Below are 23,354 nucleotides of genomic sequence, written 5' to 3'. Positions count from 1 at the left end.
CTTTCGTGGGTGAATGCCCACTTCGTCGGATGCATCTGACGAAGTGGGCATTCACCCACGAAAGCTTATGCTCCAATACATCTGTTAGTCTTAAAGGTGCCACAGGACTCTGTTGCTTTTTTACAGATCCAGACTAACACAGCTACCCCTCTGATACTTTCCCTCTATTGATACTCACACCTTCTTGTCAACTGTTGGGAATGGGCGACATCCACCTTGAATGAATTGACCTCATTAGCACTACAAAAAGTAATTTTCCCTCTGTTGATATTCACCCCTTCTTGTCAACTCTTGAGAACAGGCCACTTCCACCTTGATTGAATTGGCCTCCTTAGCAATGACCCGCCACTTGGTAAGGCAACTCCCTTCTTTTCATGTGCTGTAATACACACACACACACACACACACACACTGCTTACTGTATTTTTCACTCCATGCATCTGATGAAGTGGGTTTTAGCCCACAAAAGCTTATGCCCAAATATATTTGTTAGTCTCTAAGGTGCCACAAGGACTCCTCATTGTTTTTTCCAGACAGGGAGTAAGAATTGGATCTGTTCGGATGTAAATTAAACATTTTAAGCTTACAACGGTTTCCCATTTACAAACAAAGCCAAGTGTTTATGAAGTCAACAAGAAACGAACACACAGGAAAAAATAAGCCGAGGGAATGGAAGGTGGTTAGCCAGTCTAGGAGCAAAGACAATGAACTCGGGAGACAGAGGGTATTTCCAGAAAGCAAAAAGATGACACCTGGGCATCCTGCACCTAGGAAATAAATGGACAACGTATTTGCATTCATGAAAGCAGGGTCTCAGTCAATCTTGGTTGAAAACGCTGCAGAGGACTTTGGGTGACAAACTTCTTTAGACGGGAGGTTAGTCTGTTGCTTTCTAGAGACTAAACTTATGTTATGATTTTGCTTTATATGTAACCATTTGTTTCCAATATCCGTACTCGCCATCTCCTGAATCTCTAGTATTTGATAGTACAGTAGCTTCGGCTTAATATCAATCCTGACATTAGCAGCTTCCGGTTACTGGCAACATATTGCTGAGAATCAATATCATCCCATTAACATCAACCTTAATGGAATTCAGACATTAGCAACGGCACACCACTTAGGCCTGGTCTACACCGGGGGGGGGAGGGAAGAGAGGAATCGACCAAAGATATGCAACTTCAGCTACGAGAATAGCGTAGCTGAAGTCGACGTATCTTAGTTCGATTTACATCCCGTCCTCACGGCACGGAATCGACTGCCGCCGCTCCCCCGTTGACTCCGCTTCCGCCTCTCACCGCGGTGGAGTTCCGGAGTCGACGGCAGAGCAATCCGGGATCAATTTATCACATAGATGTGATAAATCGATCCCCAATAGATCAATCACTACCCGCCAATCTGGCAGGTAGTAAAGATGTACCCTTATTAGAAACATTTTTGTAAGAAAAAGTCACCACCGGGAGGCAGGTTTACAAGGCTGCAGCCAGGGAAGAAAGTGCTGGGACATGTCTTCTCTGGCTGCAGCCCTGCAAACTTGCCTACAGTCAATGCTCAGCCTACCCCAGCCCATCCTTCTGGGGCTGCAATCTGGCAAACCTGCCTGCACACAGGGACCACACAAGAAGTAAGGGGCTGCGGGCAGAGCAGTAGCAGGGAGGGAGAGAGACTGCAGCCCAGATGCTGGAGCTGCATAGTACCTCTCCCTGTGCTCTCCAGGCTGTGCCTTGCTGGGGGACTGTATGTATGCAGGGAAGGAAGTGCTGAGCCCTGATGCCTGGAGAGCGCATAGAGAGGTACACTCATGCAGCTCCATGGGCCCCACACCTCTTAGAAAGCACCAGAATCTGGGCTGCAGCCCCACAACCCTCCCCAGCTTCTGCCCTTCCCACAGGTAGGTTGCCCGGCTGCAGCCAAGGAAGGGACCTCCCCCAGTGCTTCCTTCCTCAGCTGTAGTCTCACAAACCTGCCTTCTGCTTATTAGCAGCTGCTGAATAATAGCAATTTTTTTATGGCAACCAAGGGGATGCTAATAAGCGGAATCTACTGTAACCGATATTTATAGTGAAAACAGAATATCTCAGTGCTGTGGTGTTAAGCAGAGTACTGCTCCTGAGTTGAATCTCACAAGCTGTGCGGTACTGTTCCTGTGGGAATAGCCCACTATGGCTCTCCCAGCTAGACATTGCAGAGAACACTCTAAGGACTTGGGGGTTGGTGTGTGCCTATCATATCTATACATAGAGAGCAAAGCCTGCAAGAACCTTGAAGGCAAATGCTTGTGTCACCAGAGCCTGGTGGGTTCTGGGAGCTGTTCCACAGCAGGCACAGACAAGGCTGCTTCACCCTAAGGGCAGGTGGTGGTGAGGGGTTACACAACCCTGGGTACCCCAGGGAGTATCACAACAATAAACCTCAAAACCATTCAGTGTGTCAGAATTACTTGAGATGTTCTCAGTAGTGAAGATGAAAATATTTTGACAAAAATATACCTCAATCTCTGGGTGTACTCTCCTTAAAATGATAGTTAATCCAACAAAAGCAAATACTGATCTTTTGTAAATCTCTGACTGGTAACTGACTACTGCTATTTTTTCTGGACTCAATGGCTAGAGAAGAATTTTATCACCAGTACTGCCTAGGCTAGAGTCATTTATTCAGTCAAATAAGAGCCTGGGTTAAGCACAGAAATGCCTACAAAAACCACTTTCCCAAGACTGTAGTCTACATTTTTGTAATTACAAATTAAATATTGTAGCAGTCAATGACAACCCTGCTATAATAAAAAGTCTTTCAGTATTTCTATTATAAATCCTTTTTTTCTGGAGGTGTTTAATAAACGAATAAAAACTAAAGTGATTTTAATGGCTGAGTCAGAGATGGGAGCTACTTTCTGATCCAAATCTGATAGTTCAGAAACAACAACAAAAAGAACATGATAAGCATTCAATTCTGTTTAAATTCAGACATAACAGATGGCTGAATTAACAGCATACACACCTTTTTGGAGAAATCAAACCCCCATAGCACCAACTATAACAAATTTCAGTGAGAACATGAGTGCTTGGTATGTCTGAAAGTCTGGTCATAACACAATATTTCTCATGTTCTTCTACACATTGTATGTGATACTTGTTAGAAAATACTGAGCTTTTGTCCAGTACGCTACATTTACAGTTTGGAAACAAAAGTTTTGCAAAGTGCACTGCTTTGCTTTATTGTTAAATGTTACTTCTATTACTATACCAAATGATTCCTGGCTTCGTGGCTCCAAAATATGCATTTTGTCAATATTTAGCTTTGCACAGTGGCAGTATCGTAGCCAATGAGGTTAATCTGAGGTGCGATTATTGCTAATTAATGTTTCCATCTATGCTGCAATGTTTAAAGAATGTAACAGTATAATGCACCTCAAAACTTCCTAGAGGTACCACATCAGACTGTAATGGAGGTATCTGCATGGAAAGTGGCAGGTGTGATGAATTTAATTGTTTTTTTTCCCTTTACCAGTGGGTTCTAATAATGTTTCTGAAGAAAGCATGCAGCAAAAGAAACTGAAAAGTAAGCTAATTAACTTATAAAGTCCTATAATGCATGGGAATAGCTATCTGTATCAGTTCATCCCCCACATATCAGATATCTACAGCACAGATGCCTATAATGGGACAAGACAAAGTGTCAGCCTTAAATGAATTTCCATGTTTGGTTTGTTTAAGACAAAAGCCTTCATGAAGAATGAGCTAAAGAAGAGGGGATGACCAGAGAAGTCAAATGGAGAAAGAACAGGGTTTCACAGGCCCTGACAAACCGTGTAATCCAGGAGTAGTCAATAGCTGGACCGCCGGACACTTATGAACAGACTGCAAAAATCTTTTTATTTACTTATCGTTATTATTTTTGTATTATTTTCTCTGGAGTCTGGACCTTTACTATATTTTGACTAAGAAATTTGGATCTTGACAAAAAATAATTGATTACTCCTGCTGTTATCTTATAGCATTCTGTTGTTTTGAATGGTCCACTTTAGGGGAGGAAGGTGGGGAAGAAAAAGAAAAAGGTGAGTTATATGTTGGGAGCAGGAGGAAAAGAACAAACAAAACAAAAACTTTTCCTTTTATTAGGATTACTTTAAAGATAAACTTGAACCACCCACCTATCATGCAAAGGCATTATAGTATCTTGCTATAGATTGTAAAAAAAATTAGCGTAGCAGTTACTGTGGGAAGCAATATTCCCATTTCACATCTTAACACAAGATAAGCAATACAGTCATCCAGAAAAACACTTCATAAAAGATCAGTATATAATACATGAGCATATTCCTTAAAGGATTTAAGATACCTTGGAAGGAATGCAAACAACACAAGCTGCTTAGGTTAATATAGGTGCTCTTTTCAGAAAGAAAAGACTACTACTTAACAGGTTTCAGAGTGGTAGCCGCATTAGTCTGTACTAGCAGAAAAAACGAGGAGTACTTGTGGCACCTTAGAGACTAAGAATTTTATTTGAGCATAAGCTTTCGTGGGCTAAAGCCACTTCATCAGAAGCATGTAGTGGAAAATACAGTAGGAAAAGATATATATATTACACATACATAGAGAACATGAAAAAAATGGAGGTTGCCATACCAACTCTAACCAGACCAATCGATTAAGGTGAGCTATTCTCAGCAGGAGAGAAAAAAAACAAAAAACACTTTTGTAGTGATAATCAGGATGGCCCATTTCAAACACTTGACAAGAAGGCGTAAGTAACAGCAGGGGAAAAGTTAGCATGGGGAAATAGTTTTTAGTTAGTGTAATGACTTATCTACTCCCAGTCTTTATTCAAGCCTAATTTAATGGTGTCCAGCTTGCAGATTATTACCAGACACAGATAAGAACAGTCCTTGCCCCCAAAGAACTAACTAGTTGGCTAAACCAACTAGCTTAACTAAATTGATAAAAGCTATTTTTAAACCAAGAGTGTGTCCATACAGGGGTCTGCATAAATTTAAAGACATTTAAAGATACCCTTAGTTAAAGGGGTGCAAGTTTGTGTATAGACAAGGCTTCACATGAATAAGTGTTTGCAGGACTGGACCATGATACACCACTTGAAAGAAAAATAAGCTAAATTTAACACCATCTCAAATTTCCTCCACCAGTCTTTTCTATTAAGTAACACTGAGACAGAGATGGCATTTGACTGCATGTTCACAGAGATCCTTGTAAAGGCTTCCACAATGTAACGTGAGTGAGACAGGTGTGGGCCTGACATGTGTTTCCAAAGTATAAGGGACTGAGGTGGGAGAGGGAGAAGGAAACAACAAAAGCACTGAAGGTGGCACCATTAGTGGAGCGAAGGAAGACAAAACAAGATCCAAGATGTAGGCCAGGATGAAGTTGTGTTGAGCCATGAAGGCAATGAGGACAGTTTAAAATTTTAAATTGCTTCCTAAAATGCACTTCCTTCTTTTTCTAGCTTTTTAGAAGTATTTTTCCTCAATTTATCAAAATGACTAACTCATGGCAATAACTTTACTTTTAAGCTTTTTAAATTTTGCTTCTTTGCACAGTTATCAAAGCATCAAAGACAGGTAACTCCCCTCTTGTATCACACCGTATAAAGAGATTCTGCTCCTTAGGTACACTCCTAAGTGGGGGGAGGGATAGCTCAGTGGTTTGAGCATTGGCCTGCTAAACCCAGCGTTGTGAGTTGAGGGGACCATTTAGAGATCTGGGGCAAAATTTGACTGGGGATTGGTCCTGCTGTGAGCAGGGGGTTGGACTAGATGACCTCCTGAGGTCCCTTCCAACCCTGATATTCTATGATTCTAAGGTAACTGACAAATATTATTTCTGTCAGTACACAAGACAATACATTCCACAGGATTAATGTTATAGACCGGTTTGCACCTAGTATTTAAGCAAAATCCTGATTAAAATCCTACCACTGGACTATTAGTTACATCAAGGGAACTATAGTTGCATCTCATCTCAATATCTGACTCCAGATCATAAGATGACATTGGTTGGCACTAAATTTTCAGACCCACTAATTGAGTGACACTTCTTAAAGTACGTAATTCTTTGATCAAATGACAGACATTTACTAGCAAGCCTCTACTTGTCGAAACTGAAGCATCACCACTAACAGTAGAAGTTTAACACAGATCTGTCAATCAGTTCTGAAAGTAGCAGAATTTTATTAGATCTTGAAAAAACAAAGCTGAAAAGTTAGGGAAAGATTTTTTGTACTCATTAACTAGTTAAAAGTTTAACTATGAAATATTTCCCTTTGGATGATCGTCTCAAGTTTTTGGTGTTAAGAAGTTAAGAGACAAATATCAGAGGGTTAGCCGTGTTAGTCTGAATCTGTAAAAAGCAACAGAAGGTCCTGTGGCACCTTTAAGACTAACAGAAGTATTGGGAGCATAAGCTTTCGTGGGTAAGAACCTCACTACTCCTTTTATCATACTTAAGAGTAACAGCTGCAAATTAGCACACTGAAGTAATGCTATCTCAAATAGGATATAGTAGAAAGAGAGGGAGATCAAATATGGGCAACGAGAATGATCGGGGCTCAGAAAAATTCTCACACGAGAAGGGACTGAAAAGATGTACTCTGTTTATTTTAAAGACACAAATAACAGGGAACATGATGAGACCTTACAAAAACTACAAATGGTAAAAGTACATCAGGATCTTCTATTCATCTCAGTACAAGAAAAAGGGACATTCAATTAAATTGAGAGGTGGCAAATTCCAACAGTAAATTTGTTCATACAATACACAATTAGACTGCTGCACTCCAAGATAGAGGCCAAGAACCTAAAAGGATTCAAAAGAGGATCAGACATTTATATAGAGAAGATTATCCAGTTATAATAGTAAATATATATTTTTTTAAGGCTCTGGAAGGTACTTGAACCCTCAAGTTTCAGAGCATAAATTAATCTCTAACTCTGAGGGATTAGGAATAAAATTCCCCTGGAGGCAGGTTATCCCACAATTACCTACTGCAGGTCTCTCTCTCTCTGAAGCAGCTGGTACTGGCCACTGGTCTGATCCAATATGGCTATTACGGGAATGATTTAAACCCACAAATGTAAGAAAAGGACAGAGGCTAAACCCCCCGCCCCCCAAAATCTGTAAATCATTCAGTTCTACTTGGTTATTGAATGACACACTTTTTAAATATACATATACATATAAAGAGTCTTTCACTGTTTGGTGTGGACTTCTGTACTACTCAATGATCAATTTAAACAGTTTCCAATTTAACTCAGTGTCTTAATGCTGCAAGAGAGCTTTGTGCTCTAGTCATGAGAATAAAGAACTGCAAGCACAGAGGATCCTGAATCCTACTCCCAGATGAGCTGCTGACATTATCTGACTTCCTGGTGTAAGTCTAGCTTTGGGGGGGAGGAAGGGAGGGAGAAGCAGCATTGCACTAAAAATGAGAAGCTGCAGCTAAGGTGAGATTTCAGATACAAGTTACAAAATAAGTTTTGCTTAAGCCTGCTTTGCTATTTTGCTTTCCTTTCTTTTTTCAAAAGATTAAAATAAAAGTACACAGATTGTGTACTGTCTTATCCGTGAAGTGTGTTGTGGTGATCTCAATCCAATTCCCAACAGTCATTAACACTCAGAACCACCATTACGATCTGTATACTTTTTGGTAGGCCAGGTCTACACTATAAATTTAGATCAGTATAAATATGTCACTCAGGGGTGGGAAAAATCCACACCACTGAGCTATGCAGTTATACCAACCTAACCCTGGTGCAGACAGTGCTGTGTCGATGAGAGGCCTGCCCCCATTGACATAGCTACCGCCTCTCATGAAGGTGGATTAACAATGACAACAGGAGCAGCTGTCCTATCAGCAGAACAGCTTCCTCACTAAAGCGCTGCAGCTTTTTAAGTGTGGACCTGCCCATAGTCTTATATAGGACAAAGACTGAATGGGCATGAAAATTCAATTATTCTCTCATCCACAAAGACAGTCCTGTCAGGTCACAGTATAGCTATATTGGTAGATTGACATGAGAAATACTGTGCAATTGTGTAGCAATTTCCATCAAAGGATTTAGCAGCACATTGAGAATTAAGCCTCACACATTCCTGTGAGTACCTGGGCTGTAAAAATGAGAAGAGCGATTAAGTGACTCACCCAGTGTCACAGAATTGGTGTTAGAGCCAGATCTGAACACAGATTTCCTAAATTCAGGTTGTGAGATCTAACCCGAAGATTAAGCTTGCTGATTACTTTTCTGCATCTGTTCTGAAGAGAGCGTATACCAGTCTCAGTAGCCATTTGGCAACCTTCACAAATACGTTTACACAAACATGTTAGAAGTATGAAAGCTTCAGTTCTAGTTATATTTTTGTAACAGTTTTAAACAGGAGTTTGCCGCAATAAATCCTTAACTAATGCCAATAACAAGTATGATGTATTTTTAAAGGTTGTCTTGTTTTATCCACTGGTATGAACCTGGTACTGTATCATATATGCAGCAGTTTCTTCTTATCTCAAATGAAGGCTAACTTTGGTCTCAAGGCTCTGATAGTCCTGTTGAAATTAATTCAAAGAAATGAACTAAGACCGCTTATTCTACAATTGCAGCAGAATAAGGAATATGTCTACACACAAAATTTCAAGCTGTCTTCTAAACAGGCCCAAAACCTGAGAAAACAGCCCGGCAGCACGTCTGTGCATGTATTCTAAGATGACTTATAAAAATAATTCAAGTCTTTCATAGATGCATCTCCGTAAGTCAACCAATGCCAGGTATACATGATTACAACACAACCATCTATGACTCTGCAGGGGAATCTGGACATACAAGGAAACTCATTTATATTAACAAGTACATCCATAAAAAATTAAGCCAGAGTGTAACTAAATTCAAGATTTTCAAACTTAAAAACTGTGTTTCTAGTCTGACCAAATATATAAAGTTGGAGGAAAATGTCAACCCACTCCAAATGCTGCACCCTGAAGCAGATTAACATCACTCTTAGTGAGACTGTGTCAAAGTATAAAGAGACAAGGTGGGTGAGGTAATATTTTTATTGGCCCAACTTCTGCTGGTGAGAGAGACAAGCTTTCGAGCCACACAGAGCTCTTCTTCAGTCTCTCACCCTAATAGAAATTGGCCCAATAAAAGATATTACCTCACCTACCTTGTCTCTCTAATATCCTGGGACCAACATGGCTACAACACTGCATACATCAAACTATAAAGAACTTAGTATCAGTTCTTTGGGAAGCATCAGGAATAGAAACAAACATTGATTGTAAACTTGAACAGGACTTTCTAAATGACCTCCTTGCCCACATGAAGAACCCAGGCAAGTCAACATTTGAACAGAATTACAAATTACTGCCTATCACACCAACTTTTCAAATCATAGATACTACAAACTTGATTCACTAGGCCAGTGATTAGTATGTGTATGTACAGGAAACAGTCACAAAGTGCTACCTATACAGAGAGTGGTGTTGAAGTACAGAACAGCAGAGTTCCATCACTTCAGGAATGGAGGCTGTTCATAACTCTGAAACATTCATAACTCTGAACAAAGCGTTATGCTTGTTCTTCCAAAGTTCACAACTGAACATCGACTTGATACAGCTTGAAACTTTACTGTGCAGAAGAAAAATACTGCTTTAAATAAAGCATAGAAACAGTTTCCTTTTCTTTTCTTGTCTTTTTTTTTTTTTAAACTTTCCCTTTATTTTTTAGTAGTTTACGTTTAACACAGTAATGCACTGTATTTGTTTTTGGGGTTTGGTTTTTTTGGGGGTCTCTGCTGCTGCCTGATTGCGTACTTCTGGTTCTAAATGTGGTGTGTGGTTGACAGTTCATAACTCTGGTGTTTGTAACTCTGAGGTTCTACTGTAGTAAGTTCTCAATTGGTTCAATGCATTTCAATGTATCAATTACAATTCTAGTTATAGGAAAATTATTCTCTGAATACCCCCCCAAGCGCATTCCTTTGAGTATATTACACTTTCAGATATTCTGCCAAGAGTAACCATTTCTACATTTTAAGGTTCAGACAATGCAATCCACTGAGTTTATTTATATTTGGAAAAAACAAAAGAACATAAACCCACCCCTCACTAAGGATAAAAGTACCATCTACTCAGCCAGACAGTTACGCTGGCATTGCACTTCTAATTGGGAAATAAACTTTTGTACTCTGGTTTCATAAACAAGATCTTCAAAGCAGGAAAACAAGTCAGTGAATGTAAGTAAAACGAATTCCCCTCTCCTTATGGAATACAAGTATAATACTTGTTCACTGAGAGTGGTGTTAATGTTTGTAAAGTGCTATGAGATGTACTCTTCTATACCGCCTTTTAGTCAAATAAATCAAAGCTTAACATCTCTGTGTGAAGTAGATAAAGTTATTACCACTAACAAACCCATGTCCAAAATGGATGTAAGAGGAAATAGAAATATGAAGTGTTATTATTTACACACCAGAAGCGATTGCATTTTAGTGGTGCTGTATGTGCAGTTTGCCAAGCACTTCAGATGTATCATATTATGCTGTATTGGTTTGGCTACTAGGAAGAAAAAGAAACAAAGCTAAAAGATGCTGTATTGCATTCTCTGGGCCAAATCCTTCCTATTACCTTCCTATTTATCTGTTAGGGTGATAACACTTTGCATTTCTGGGCATCTTTTGCCCAAGAATCTCAAATTGCCTGAAAAACACATGAAGTCTCACACCGCTTCTACAGGTGAGGTGGGAGACATCATACCCTTCTGTGACAGAGGGAAAGTGAGAGGCATAAGCAAACAGCATAAAAGCCCCATCCCACCAGCCGTGTGAATGTTCCAGAGGAACAAGCATGCACATTGTCTGCAAAGTACTCCAAGTTCTTTTAAGACGGGCAATGAGATATCCAGGAGGAAAAAAGTTGGGGTGGGGGATCCTGCAACCCACCACGGGGACGGTGCAAAGTCCCGTGGAGTGGAGGGGGCCCCGCCACTCACTGGTTTAAAGAGAGACCTTGCAGACAGCCATGGAGAAGGAAAACTAAGCCAAGCCCCGTGGGCTGAAAGGGAATCCTACAACTCAGTACGAGGCAGAAGGGGAAGCTGCCTGAGGTGGGTGGAAGGGGAGCCCGGCAGGCCAGCACTAGGGTGGGAGCGCAGGGGAAACCTGGAGGGAGAGAATGAAGGGGGCCGTAGGCCAACACTGGGGCAGGTGGGCAGTGGCGGTGCTGGGGGGCCATAGTCCAGCCCCCCATGCTATAGAGAGGGTGGGTGCTTTAGCCCGGCACTGGGGCAGGTAGGCTGTGGCTCAGCTCTTGGACAAGTACAGGGAGCCCGGTGGGCGAGAGGGGCGATGGGGGCATCAGCCCAGCTCCCGGTGGAAGGGGCCGGGGCATGGCCCGTGAGCCCAGATACTCACCGCACTACCCCCGGTGGCGCCTCACCTCCAACAGCGGCTGCTGCCCGCGGCCTCCATTCGCGGCCCGACCCGCTCAGCGGCTCCTTCTGTTGCCTCTCTCCGGTCCCGTTGGTGCCGGAGCCGCCGCCGCCGCCATTTTGATCTCGAGCCCTAGACTGGGGGTGGGGGGGACGGCAAAGGGGGAAACGCCAGGGAGCCTGCGCGGCGGCGGCTCTGCGGCGCCTGGGTCACGTGGTTCGCCGGGGCGGGAGGAAGAGGCGGGCGGCCAAGTGGCTCCCCCTGCTGGCGGGGGGAGGCGCTAGTGGAGCCGCGGGCCATGGGCTGTGGGGAGGAACCGAGCAGGGGAGCGACGCGGGGCGGCGACGTGGAGCGAGGAGACGGGAGGGTTTGGGGGAGGCAGCACCCCACAGGTCTCCCATGGGCCACGCCCGCCCTCGGGAGATGTGCCCGCCCCGCACCGAGAGGCCAGTCACAGCACCGGGGTCACCAGCGTACGGGCGTCCCGCCGCTTTGGGTGTCCCCCTTCCTGCTCCTGGCGTGTGCAAGGTACCAGCTCCATCCATAAAGACAACAGGTCCAAGCATGTGAGCCCGCACAGCGCACCTGAGGAGATGCCGGTTGGCATCTGTTATTTTACAATCTTCTGTTCATTGCTTTTCCTGGCACCTCCCCTTCCACCGCCGCTGTGTGTAAATGATGTGCACTTTGCGTGCCAAACTGGGGCAAGTTACAGCAGTGTCCCTCTTATAGCCAGGGCCGGCTCTAGGTTTTTTGCCGTCCCAAGCAAAAAAACAATTTGGCTGCTCCCTCCCCCTTTTTTTTTTTGGCTTTTACACGTTTGCACTTTGCAATGTTTTTTGTTTTGTTTTGTTTTTGACTGTTTAAAATTACAAATTCTGTTTTCATTTTTGTTTTGTTTTGTTAGTGAAATACAACAATTTCCTACTGTGTACTCATTTACTCACTGGGCTGACCACGGAGTGACCTGGGCTGTGTCTGCCTGGGCAGAGCTAGGGCTGTCCCTGCGCCGGAGCCTAGAGCCACCCCTGCTTATAGCCGTTTTCTGGCCAATTTGAACATGCACATGTAACTTACACCATGGTTTATAGTACTGATGTCCTGAGACTACCATGGGAGTGATAGCTGCCTACAACAAGAATTCATTTAGCTCCTTTTTTCTTTAAATTTTATGTGAGTTTGTTCACAGATCACAAGCAAAATTCTGCTCACAATCAGATTCCAATTTTATTGGAGTTACTGTGGATTTATGCTGTGTATTCTAGATCAGAATCTGGTGCCTCTGAGCCTCTCCCTACTTCTTCTACTTGTCTAGCATTATTGTATTAGACAAGCTGGGAGAGGTAATATCTTTTATTGGACCAAATTTTATAGCAGCCAAAAGTATGCTAGCTGTGCTTCATAGGAGACACAGGTCAGAGCAGGTCTAGATCAGTGGTTTTCAAACTTTTTTTCTGGCGACCCAGTTGAAGAAAATTGTTGATGCCCACGACCCAACGGAGCTCGCGATGAGGGGTTTGGGGTGTGGGAGCAGCTCAGGGCTGGGGCAGCGGTTTGGGGGGCAGGGGTGAGGGCTTCAGGATGGGGCCAGGAATGAGGGGTTCAGGGTGTGGGAGAGGCTCTGGGCTGGGGATGCAGGCTCTGGGGTGGACCAGGGATGAGGAGTTTGGGGTGCAGGAAGGGGCTCTGGGTTGGGGGAGGCTCAGGGCTGGGGCAGGGGTTTGGGGCACAGGCTTACCTCAGGCGGCTCCCAGTCAGCAGCACAGCGAGGGTGCTAAAGCAGGCTTCCTGCCTGTCCTGGCTCCGTGGACCAGATTGCACCCTGGAAACAGCCAGCAGCAGATCTGGCTCCTAGGCAGAGGCACGCAAGCAGCTCCAAGCGGCTCGCGCCCACAGGCACCCCCCCCACCTCAGAACTGGCCAATGGGAGTGTGGAGCCCGTGCTTGGGGCAGGAGCAGCGCGTGGAGCCCCGTGGCCCCCCCACCTAGGAGTCAGACCTGCTGCTGGCTGCTTCCGGGGTGCAGCGTGGGGTCAGAATAGGTAGAGACTAGCCTGCCTTAGCCGAGCAGCATCAATGATGGGACTTTTAACGGCTTGGTCAGCAGCGCTGACCAGAGCCGCCGCGACCCAGTGCCTTACATTCCGCGACCCAGTACTGGGTCACGACTTGCAGTTTGAAAACCACTGGTCTATGATACAGTCATAAAAATGCCAGAGGCCCTTTTTATGCTGCAAATCCTACCATGGCTAGCTCCGCTGCTACTGCAACAGTTATTTTCAAGAAAACTCTCTGTAAATAGATGCAGACAGAAAGGATCAAATCATATTAAATCACTATGGCCAAGAGATCCGGTTTCCTTGACTCCACAGAATCCACAAAAATGTGCCCCAAAGAGTTATTATTGCGTGCGGGGGAGGGGAGAGGGGTGAATCACTTCATCAAACCTGATTGCCTGTGGTCCACAGCAGAACCCACACCATGTGTTGTAAGGAACAAGCATCTTTCTGTGCTGGGAAAATAACCTGCATCTGGGAAGATTTTTCAGGGTGATTGGAACTGGATTCATACACAGGCCAAACACCAGATCACCTCTCCTCCCCCCGCTTAGCATGTTCATTGTACAAGAAGTGCTGGGCACATTGAAAAAGGCATGGCCCACCACCTTTGAATTAGACTCATCTTTGCTTGTTGGTGAAGGAGAGCTATGACCAGTTATGTCCTCTTCTGACTGAGTTTTCTAACATTTAATGTGTGGAAGAAATCCTTCCTCCCACCCAGTAAACTTTCCTAAGTGCAACAGAGCTAGCTACTTTCACCAATTAGTCCAATAAAAAATATTACCTCTCACACCTTGTTCTCTAATAATATATTATCATTTATTTATTTGTATTCTAGTATCACATCAAGGTCCCACTCAAATTTGGGGTCCCATTGTCTGGGTGTTGTGCAAACACAGAGTAAAAGATGATCTATGCTCCAGGGAGTTTACAATTAAACTAATGGGTTTGATCTTGCAAGATGCAGAAAGACTCCTGCAAGGTAATGAGCACAGATCAGCATACATTATTTTCAATGGGAGTTGGGCTCACTCAGCACTTGCAGAAGCTTAATGCATAATAATTCCCAGAGATATTCCATTATCCACCTTACTCAGACAGTATAATTCTGATTTGCTGGAAGCAATACTTTTTTATTCATGGCCACCTGAACTGTGACTGTATAATGTTATAGATCAAACTATTCCCATCCAGTTTACCACTGCTTTTTTCCAGATAAATTGCAGTTAAATTTAATGGTGCTCAGGGCAGTATATCACTGTAAAAAAAAAAAAAGTCTGTCACCCTTTAAAGTACTGTATATTGACTAGTAATTGAGCAGAAAGTAACAGTATTCTCAAGTGGGCAAAACATAAGACTAGAGATTGATGTTTATTATGCTAAGTAGGCGTCTTTAGTGGTGATATTGATGTGAGTCTCCAGGCATACAGGCCTTGGCTATTACCAGCTCTTTATCTAAACCCTTCTCTTATTTATTTCCCACATGCCTTTCTTGCTGCCTACCTCCTGCTGTGGTATGATAGAACCAGCAATGAGACCAGGCTGTGCAGCTCTCTGTTAGGACTCTGTCAACATCACTTTTTAAATTTGCTAGACAAATTGTTCCACCATATGCACATTTATACTGTTTGTGATACATCAGTACTACAGCCTTTTAGATACATAGATCACCAACAAACATAGTAGCAGTAATGAAGTATTCCTGCAGATGTGATTCCTAGCCAGTTTGATAAATTAACCATTATTACACATTTAAAAAAAAAGTTAAAAGAACATTATTAAGTGCTCAAGTGCTCAAAAGTTAGGAAATTTCTCAGTTAAGATTGTGTCTGTAACTTAATTCAGTCCCCTTGTACGTATGCATTATGACACACTCTTTAATCAAATGATCACATATTTTTTCCACAGGACCCCTACCTCATTAAGTGCACAGGATGGGCAGGGCTCATTTCATGAGCAGCTATTAAATATTTTGTCTTCTCCTCATTATTCAACGTGTGGCCCTTAGGCCTTATTTACTAACTATTCAAATTATGTTAGAATCATAGAATCATAGAATATTAGGGTTGGAAGAGACCTCAGGAGGTCATCTAGTCCAATCCCCTGCTCAAAGCAGGACCAACACCAACTAAATCATCCCACTCAGAGCTTTGACAAGCCGGGCCTTAAAAATCTCTAAGGATGGAGATTCCACCACCTCCCTAGGTAACCCATTCCAGTGATTCACTACCCTCCTAGTGAAATAGTTTTTCCTAATATCCAACCTAGACCTCCCACACTGCAATATGAGACCATTGCTTCTTGTTCTGTCATCTGCCACCACTGAAAACTGCCTAACTCATCCTCTTTGGAACCCCCCTTCAAGTAGTTGAAGGCTGCTATCAAATCCTCCCTCACTCTTCTCTTCTGCAGACTAAATAAGCCCAGTTACCTCGGCCTTTCCTCGTAAGTCATGTGCCCCAGCCCCCTAATCATTTTCGTTGCCCTCCACTGGACTCTCTCCAATTTGTCCACATCCCTTCTGTAATGGGGGAACCAAAACTGGACACAATACTCCAGGTGTGGCCTCACCCCGTACCGAATAGAGGGGAATAATCACTTCCCTCGATCTACTGGCAATGCTCCTACTAACACAGCCCAATATGCCGTTGGCCTCCTTGGCAACAATGGCACACTGCTGATTCATATCCAGCTTTTCGTCCACTGTAATCCCCAGGTCCTTTTCTGCAGAACCGCTGCTTAGCCAGTCGGTCCCCAGCCTGTAGCGGTGCATGGGATTCTTCCTTCCTAAGTGCAGGACTCTGCACTTGTCCTTGTTGAACCTCATCAGATTTCTTTTGGCCCAATCCTCCAATTTGTCTAGGTCACTCTGGACCCTATCCCTACCCTTCAGCATATCTACCTCTCCCCCCAGTTTACTGTCATCTGCGAACTTGCTGAGGGAGCAATTCATCCCATCATCCAGATCATTAATAAAGATGTTGAACAAAAACGGCCTTAGGACCGACCCCTGGAGCACTCTGCTTGATACCGGCTGCCAGCTAGACATCAAGCCATTGATCACTACCCATTGAGCCCAACAATCTAGCCAGCTTTCTATCCACCTTATAGTCCATTCATCCAATCCATACTTCTTTAACTTGCTGGCAAGAATACTGTGGGAGACCATACCAAAAGCTTTGCTAAAGTCAAGGTATATCACATCCACCGCTTTCCCCATATCCACAGAGCCAGTTATCTCATCATAGAAGGCAATCAGGTTGATCAGGCATGTCTTGCCCTTGATGAATCCATGTTGACTGTTCCTGATCACCTTCCTCTCCTCTAAGTGCTTCAAAATGGATTCCTTGAGGACCTGCTCCATGATTTTGCCGGGGATTGAAGTGAGGTTGACTGGTCTGTAGTTCCCCGGGTTCTCTTTCTTCCCTTTTTTAAATATGGGCACTATATTTGCCTTTTTCCAATGGTCTAAGACCTCCCCCGATCACCATGAGTTTTCAAAGATAATGGTCAATGATTCTGCAATCACATCAGCCAACTCCCTCAGCACCCTTGGATGCATTAGATCTGGACCCATGGACTTGTGCATGTCCAACTTTTCTAAATAGTCCTTAACCTGTTCTTTCACTGCTAAGGGCTGCTCACCTCCTCCCCATACTGTGTTGCCCAGTGGAGCAGTCTGGGAACTGATCTTGTCTGAGTACTTCAGCTTTTTCCACATCATCTGTCACTATGTTGCCTCCCCCATTCAGTAAGGGTTCCACACTTTTCCTGACCTTCTTCTTGTTGCTAACATACTGTAGAAACCCGTCTTGTTACGCTTCATATCCCTTGCTAGCTGGAACGCCAATCGTGCCTTGGCCTGCCTGATTACACCCCTGCATGCTTGAGCAATATTTTTATACTCCTCCCTAGTCATCTGTCCAAATTTCCACTTCTTGTAAGCTTCCTTTTTGAGTTTAAGCTCACCGAAGATTTCACTGTTAAGCCAAGCTGGTCGCCTACCATATTTGCTATTCTTTCTGCACATCGGGATGGTTTGTTCCTGCGCCCTCAATAAGGCTTCTTTAAAATACAGCCAGCTCTCCTGGACTCCTTTTCCCCTCATATTAGCCTCCCAGGGGAACTTGCCCATCAGTTCCCTAAGGGAATCTAAGTCTGCTTTTCTGAAGTCCAGGGTTATGAAGACAGAATTATTTATTTCTTCCTGGGCTTTTCTGTGGTGCTCACAAACATTCATTAATTTATTTTCACACCACCTATGTTAGATGATGGAGTGGTATTAACCCAGGGAGCCCAGTTTGACATAGCTAGGCCCTGATTTTTCACAGTACTTAGCATTATACAGCACTTTATATGTTCAAAGCACTGCTCCCATTGACTTCAGTTACTGCTTGAGTGCTCACCACTTTTGCAAATCAGATCTCTGGGTCTCAGATCAGACACTCAGAAAATTAGGAACACACAATTAGTGACAGCCTGTGAAAAATTCGGTTGAAGTGACTTGCCCAGTATCACACAGGAATTTTGTGACAAAAGCAGGGATAGAATCCAATTCCCTAGGGCAGCATTCAACTGCCTTAACCATGAGACTGTCCTCTCTCTTCCTGTGATCCCCTGTCTCATTCATGTCACACCTTCTGCAATAAATGAAGCATGAGTCCTATAGACAACAGACTCTTTTACTGCACAGCCCTGATTCATCCCCAGAACAGGTGTATTCTGTGCACTGAAGGAGGCAGGGGTCCTGTGGAAAAAAGTAATATCTGGTCATGTCATTAAAGAGTGTATCATAATCCACACACACAGGCCAGCCATATGAAGGTTGCCCAGGCATTTCTTAACTTTTGACTTTATAACCTTAATAATTATTGGCATCCACATAGATCATTGGCAGGGTTGAAACCTTTAGATCCACCACACAAACCTCTACCACTTGAGCTAATGGAATAACTGATAGCAGCAGTAGGTTGTCATTCTCTGTGTGGAGCAGGACTAGTAAGGAATGAGACACTGCCAGAGAGACAGCTGAGGAATGGTGTGACTCATGATTCTTGGGTTCCATTCCAGGCTCTGGAGGAAAGTGTACTCTAGCAGGCACATCTTTTTTACCCATGTCCCACAAGCTTGACCCATCTATGCTATCTCTTCCACTCTGTTCCTTCCAGTCATAATCTTCCCACCCTGCTCCCTGTCTCAGTCTCCTTGCTTATCCAGTCCCAGTTTTCCTCCTCCTGGCTCCATGTTCCATATGTCTCTCTTTTCCCTGCCACCTCCCCATCAATGTTTCCCATTGCCAGTGGTCAATGCAAGGCAGCTTACGTCGACCTCACCGCGTAGTGTAGACCATCCATTAACGGTGAGAAAAATAATTTTTATTACTTCTTTAATCTGTTTTAATAATTTATGGCTTGATCTGGAGAGGTGCTGAGCACCTCATGTCCACTTGAAATCAATTGGAGTTGCAAGTGCTCAGCACATCTTAGGAAATATGGTAACATACTGGTTGCTTTGTGCCCTGCTTTCTTTTGTTAAATGCCTCAAGATAGTATGACAGAAGCCACACAAAGAACTTGGAGTTGTGGAACAAGCAGCTAGTGGGTCATATATAGCAAGTGAATATAAGCCACCAAAAAAGAGAGAAAAAGCAAAAATGCATTCCCTGGATAGAAATTTTTTTAATGTTTCAAGCCATAAAGTTTAAAGGCAAAATTTTCCTGGCTTTCTCCTCCTACCTTTCAATCTCCCTGCCACACTTGCTGTCCCCAAAAATCACTGCTGGCTACAGAATTAATAGGGTTCTTGTGAAATCCTGTCCAATATTGCAAACACGGTATTCCAGACAGGGTTAGACATTACACAGCAACCATATCCTCTCCTTTGATTTGTCTGCTTACAAGTTGGGGATTTGTATCCCCATAATCTCTGAATGGGAAAGCAATCCAAACTCAGGCTGTGTAAGCAGATGGAAAAATTATCTATATAGCTAACACTTTCACAGTATTGCTAGTCCCAACCATTCAAGAATCAGGAGTCAGGCCCCCAAAATCACGAGATTGGGTTAAAATCATGAGATTTAAAAAAAAAATGTGGATTCTTTTTATTTGCGTTCTGGTTTTTGAGCCTTCTGGATACATTTGGGTCACATTTTCATGTTTTCTTTGCAACCATAAGAACTAGAAACTTTTTCTTTTAATGAAAGTTGCTATTCACATATATTCATATGAGTTCAGGAGCTGGGGCTTTAAGAAGAACACCACATGTTGCAAGAGATCAAATCGTGAATGCTAACATTGCTTTCACCTCAGGATTTATGGAGCCAAAATGGGTAAAGTGAATGGTCTTCTACATCAAAGTCCTACGTTGAAACCCTAAAAGGCTGTAATATGAACCCCTTACTCACACTGGTGAATAGTTACTCACATGAGTAGTCCAATTGTCTTCAATGGGATTACTCATGGGAACTGCTCATTAATGGGAATAAGGGGCTCATTTTCTGGTCCAAAGTCATTACAATAACAGGCTAGAATGTGCTGCATGGGCACATTGTGAGCTGAGCATTTAGAATGGATAATTACTCTGAGACATTTTTCATATTCATTTCTCTTTTAACACAAGTATCCAGAGACTAGTTAGAAAACGAGTTTCAGACACCAAACCTAGAGGTAGTAGAGGGGTAGGCAAATATTACCATTTTTAAAGGTGAAAAGTAAGAATATAAGAAAGAAAGCATTAAGTAAAAAATAAAAGTGTAAGGAAGAATGGCTTTTAAATAACAATTGAGAATGAGTGTGGCCCTGGAGAGATGTCTGAAATGTAAATCTATATAAATGAAGATTAAAAGCACACTGTCGGTATCATTAAGCCCCTAAAATTGCATACTCTAAAATTTGTCTCTTTGTATCTGAAGGTCAAGATTCCCTTACTGATGATGATGACGTTCTTTTTACAAGAAATACTGTATGTGCAATGGTAAGATGTTTGGGTTTACATGTACATCTGAGGAGTGCCTGAGGAGTTATGTATGTACATTGCATTAGTGAACAGAATTAATAGAAATGAGCTGCAAACATTCCATGGTTGACTAATTTCAGAAGTTTTTTTATCAAAATTGTTTTTCAACAAAAAATGCTGTTTTTGACAAAATGTTTTGAAAAAATCAAAATGAAGTGTTTTGATAATATCAAACGGTGCTGTTTTGACATTTTCTGTTTACAAATGACTTTGAAGTAACATTGATTGGCTTTATATAAAAAATAATTTTAAAAGGTCAAAATCAGAAAAAATGTCTTGATTTTACTGAAATGAAACATTTTGCTCAAAGTGAAATGAACTTTTTTTCAGAATTGGATTTCATGGGAAATTTCAAATTTTTGTTTTCATTCCAGAATGGAATAAAATTAGAAATTGTGAAATTTCCCATAAAGCTGATCAGCTGGTTCCTCCCCAGCTATATTAAAGAGACACTTTTAATTAGAAATGAGCTCCAGGTATGATGTTTGGATCCAATTCAAGATTGACCCAAGGTTTGACAGTGCTTGGATCCAACCTATAGAAGTGGACTCAATCTGTGAAGTCAAGCCTTAGCCCAATGAAGTTAAGTGGAAAAAAATATACTTGATTATATTAATAATGTGTCTAAGTCTGATATTTTGTTCATGTTACCAAGCTGTCGACCTCTGCCCCTTCTCTGCTACCAACACCAGCAGTCATCACTCACCAATTCTAGATTTCCCTCAAGCACCTTAATATTTTATATCATGCCATCCCATATGCACAGAGAGAGAGAGAGATCTCTGGAAAAATCTTCTTTTAAATCCCATCTTAAAGCTCACCTCTGCTGTGGTGCCTACAAAATACTGGCATGCTCTGACTGCTGCTTACTATACTAAATATGATTATTTCACTGTTACTTTGTCTTCCCCATGTTTGTTTGTTTATCTCCACCTCTTGCTTATCATATATTTAGATTGCAAGGTCTTTGGGGCAGAGACTGTCTTTATAATATGTGTGGATTATCTTCAGTGCTTAGCACTATAATGTTGATCCCTGACTGATGCCTGTAGGTGCTACCGCAGTACAATAATAATAAGTAATTATAACTTAACCTTACTGGGCCATTGCAACTGTCTGTGAACATGAAAGCAGAAACTGCTTTTGACAGCAGTACAATGGCACAAAATAGGCCTCTCAGATTTTGATGGGAGAAGGAATCTATTGGTTCCTTTTATGCTGCTGGGAAAAGAAGAGGAAATGATGTCAGTCCTGGCTAGTCCTGCCTCCATCCCTGTCCTTCCTGTAATACATGGCTTAACTACAATGTATAAGTACCTTCATTGGGAGAAAATACCAGACACTAAAAGGCTCTTTACTTGGATGACCAAATGTCCCGATTTTATAGGGACAGTCCCGATATTTGGGGATTTTTTATATGGGCTCCTATTACCCCCCACCCCCCTGTCCCGATTTTTCACACTTGCTATCTGGTCACCCTACTCTTTACTGAAGAAAGGCATAACAAGAAGCAATGTCTGGAAGCTGAGGCCAGATGAATGCAAATTAGAAATAAGGCACAAATTGTTAACAGTGAGGATCCTTAACCTCTAGGACAGGAGTCGGCAACCTTTCAGAGGTGGGGTGCTGAGTCTTCATTTATTCACTCTCATTTAAGGTTTCACGTGCCAGTAATACATTTTAATGTTTTTAGAAGGTCTCTTTCTATAAATCTATAATATATAACTAAACTATTGTTGTATGTAAAGTAAATAAGGTTTTTAAAATGTTTAAGACGATTCATTTAAAATTAAATTAAAATGAAGAGCCCCGGACCGGTGGCCAGGACCCGGACAGTATGAGTGCCACTGAAAATCAGCTCGTGTGTCGCCTTTGGCACGCGTGCTGTAGGTTGCCTACCCCTGCTCTAGGACAAACTACCAAGGGAACTGGTGTATACTTCATCTCTCGAGTTTTCAGATCAAGGTTAGAAGCCTTTCTGGAAGATATGTTTTCCCAAACACAAGTTATGGCTTAGTCAAACACAAGTTATTGGATTCAATACAGGGGGAAGTGGGTGAAATTTTAATGGCTTGTGATATACAAGGAGATCAGATTAGATGATCTAATGGTCCCTTCTGGCTTCAAACTCTGTGAATCTATGTATCACAATGACACTCTTTCCCAAGAGTTAATATTTATCTTGTGTTCTTAGAACAGGGGTAGGCAACCTATGGCACGCGCAGGGCCGGCTCCAGGCACCAGCTGAGCAAGCTCTTGCTTGGGGTGGCAGATTCTGTGGGACAGCATTCCGCCCAATCCTAGGGCGGATACACAAAGTACTGCTGTTTTCTCTGCGAATGGGATAGTCGTGCAAAAGATTCCCACTACATCAAGAAAGATTGGCCACTCCAACAGTCATTGGAGCCTGGGAGGAAAAGTATTCAGCATCCACCACTTGTTAAATCAAGGAAGATTTTGTTACCACCCTTACACATCAAGCTGAGTCTGATGAAGAACTTTGTCAAGGCCATTGACAAAACACAAGCAGCTTTCTAGTACCTCCGTGGAAAATTTCCAAGGTTAAGTGAAGCTAAGATAAAGGAAGGTGTCTTTGTTGGTCCTCAGATTCGTGAACTTCTTCGAGATGATGCATTTGACCATGCACTGCATGGCAAGGAAAAGACGGCATGGAAAGCCTTCCAGATAGTGGCAATAAATTTTCTCGGAAACAACAAGGCAGACAACTACAGGTTGTTGGTGGAAAACCTCCTCAAGGCATACAAAAGCTTTGGTTGCAACATGTCACTAAAGATACATTTTTTGCACTCTCATCTAGATTTTTTTCCACCGAACTGCGGAGCAGTGAG

The 23,354-nt window shown here is 42.7% G+C and overlaps 1 protein-coding gene and 1 pseudogene across 2 annotated transcripts in view; one reads left to right on the top strand and one right to left on the bottom strand.

Moving 5' to 3' along the window:
- BTBD7 (BTB domain containing 7) overlaps positions 1-11,570 on the bottom strand; it is a 112,537-nt gene extending 100,967 nt beyond the window's left edge. Inside the window, exon 1 of one of the 2 annotated variants that reach the window (XM_034768056.1) lies at positions 11,415-11,570. The gene's annotated coding sequence lies outside the window, so the exon portion shown is untranslated. The remainder of the gene's footprint in view (positions 1-11,414) is intronic. The other variant, XM_034768057.1, reaches the window with a different exon arrangement.
- On the top strand, positions 3,294-3,400 carry LOC117877496 (annotated as a pseudogene).
- Positions 11,571-23,354: the final 11,784 nt, after the last annotated feature.

This window comes from Trachemys scripta, chromosome 4 (genome assembly GCF_013100865.1).
Source record: "Trachemys scripta elegans isolate TJP31775 chromosome 4, CAS_Tse_1.0, whole genome shotgun sequence".
Taxonomy (NCBI): domain Eukaryota; kingdom Metazoa; phylum Chordata; order Testudines; family Emydidae; genus Trachemys; species Trachemys scripta.
The sequence above is the reverse complement of the archived record's forward strand: the minus strand, read 5'-3'. Positions and strand labels throughout refer to the sequence as shown.